Here is a 2,651-nt window from a genome sequence, read left to right on the forward strand (position 1 = left end):
AAAATCGGAGATACGGCTAGTCTTCACCTAATTTTAGTGTCCCTAAAACCAGATTCCCTTCCTCTGCTCCATGGTCTAGTCAATGTTCAAAACATTCATTCACTCGATAAGATATTAAATGCAGGAAAGGGATAAGACTTTTCTCGTCTACTCATAATATACTTAAGTACATTTTAAAGGTTAGATTCTGTCGCATTTTCGGGACAAAGTTATTGGTTTAACAGAATGAAAAGAAAACAAAACTCCCTGTTAACAGCCTAGTTCTCTCAGCCATTTTCCTTCCTCCATTTCCAGCCCAGACACCAAAATATAAAAGGTAAGAAGTCATTTTAATGCTTAGAAAATCAAGCTTTCCCTTTAACAAACCATAGATGCAATGGAACAAAAGCGTTAGAAAGGCACTCTCCATCAGTCAAAAGTGACGCAAACAAAAAACCAAACCAACCACAACCAAAAACAAACACCTCAGAATAATGTACTCCGGTGGCATTTTACTCTGACCAGCAGGGGGAGATAAAGGATCAGTACTTCGTCCATTCAGAATGAACCCACCATTAAAGTGATACCCCTTTATTCTTTGCTTTTTTTTCTCTCAAGGAATTTCTCTGCTGGACATTCCCACACTAGAACAAAAACAAAATCAGACCTCTTCTTGCTCATACGCATCCCAACCCCAACTCTTACTTAAAAGGAAGAGCCCGCAAAACTTAAAAACCTATTCACTTAACTGCTGGCGTCTGAAATTAAAAACCAAACAAACAAAAACATGAAAATACTTCTATCTAGGTGCTTGTTTAGAATCAATATTGAAAACTTTACTTTAATATGGTTAAAGATGGGCATCGATGCCAATGATTATCAGGCATATTATGTTGAAGACCAAATTTTCTCTTGAAACTTCCTCAGTCATAAGATTGCACAGTACTAAGAAGCACAGGTTCATTCAATCATGCTGCTGTTACTGTTGTTATTAGGTGCTATCCAGTTTCTATTCATAACGACCCTATGTGTAACAAATACTGCCCACTCTTATGCAGTCATCCCTGTGTTTGGGTCCATTGTTGCAGACATTGAGACCTTTCCTCTTCTGTTTTGCTGATCCCCAACTTTATCAGGCATGATGTCCTTCCTATGGACCGGTACCTACTGATAGCATTACTAAAGTACTAAGACTAAGTCCCACCATCCTCACTTCTAAGGGGCATTCTGACTGTACTTCTTATAAGACAGAATATACCATGGCAGTCAATCATACTTTCAATATTTTTCAACACTATAATTCAAAGGCATGAGTTCCTCTTCAGTCTCCCTTGTTTATTTCCAGCTTTCACATGCACGGGAGGTGATTGAGGGCTTGGGGCAGGTGTACCTTAGTCCTTAAAATTAGATCTTTACTTTTAAGTATGTTAAAGAGGTCTTTTGCAATCGATTTGCTCAATGCAATTCATTGTTTGTTTTCTTGAATAATTCCATAGGTGTTGATGATGAATCCAAGTGTTAATTTAAACCCTTAGCAATTTCAATATTTTCTCCATTAATATGATGGTGCTTATTGGTCCAGTTAGGAGGATTTTTGTTTTCTTTAGGTTGAAGAGTAAGCCATACTGAAGGATGTAGTCTTTGGTCTTCGTTAGTGAGTGCTTCAAGTCCTCTTCACGTTCAGAAAGCAATGTTGTGCTATCTGCATATCATAGGTTGTTAATGAGTCTTTTTCCAATCCTGATGAGCTAAATTTGAGGTTGGAAAAAACATTGTAGGACTAACAGGCAGACACAGTGATCTAAAGAAGGTTAATAGTTCATTTAAATTTCATTTTGACATTATTTCTAATAATCACACTGTAAAGCCTATCATTTTTATAGCTTTTCAGATCAAATTCAAACTGAGAACATAGTTAAAGGGTTGATTTGTACTATTGTTCACATGTTATGGAAGAGATGAAGATGTCTGGGACAATAAACAAGATTAGAAAAGGAGGCTTTCATATCTAACATTTCTATGTTTGAGCTTTTAAAATGTTTGATTATTAAAGGTATACTTTTCATACACTAAAGCAGCATATTTCTTCTTTTGATTCTGAACATCCTTCTCCCCGTGGATTCCCATCCCTCCAGGATGACATGATCAAAATGCATGGGGAGTCTTTAATCATCCACAGCAGTTCTCGTTTTGCCTTTGGGGCTTTCATAAGACATTTTCCAGGCCTGCATCATGGTGGTTGTCCTTTGGGATGGGTATATAAGACCATTTTTGTTTATTTATCTTAGAGATTTATGTTCTTGTGCTTAGGGAATACATAAACATTTTCTTTATTTGCTTCTTATTCCACAGAGATAAGTGTGGCACATGAGCCTCAAGTTTTTTAGTTATAAAAAATTTCCCCTGACAAAAGGGTGCTGTAAAAGGCATTCCTGTCCTATGGATTTTAGCAGACCACAACAAACACAATCAAAAGTGAACAGCAGACTTAAGCCATGCAATCTCAGAGTTCACACACAAGAAAAGAAAGGAAGGCAGAGCCATGAATATTAAACACTATCACTTTTGGGGTTATATAAAATTATTTTTAATTCACATCTGAAGTTGACTGGAAAGCACACGTGAAGGAAAACAAACAGACCCTGAACTATTCATACGGTTATATATGTGTG

The sequence above is a fragment of the Echinops telfairi genome, unplaced genomic scaffold, assembly GCF_000313985.2.
Source record: "Echinops telfairi isolate 266 unplaced genomic scaffold, ASM31398v2 ScPeMD7_19;HRSCAF=73, whole genome shotgun sequence".
In the NCBI taxonomy this organism is placed as follows: Eukaryota; Metazoa; Chordata; class Mammalia; order Afrosoricida; family Tenrecidae; genus Echinops; species Echinops telfairi.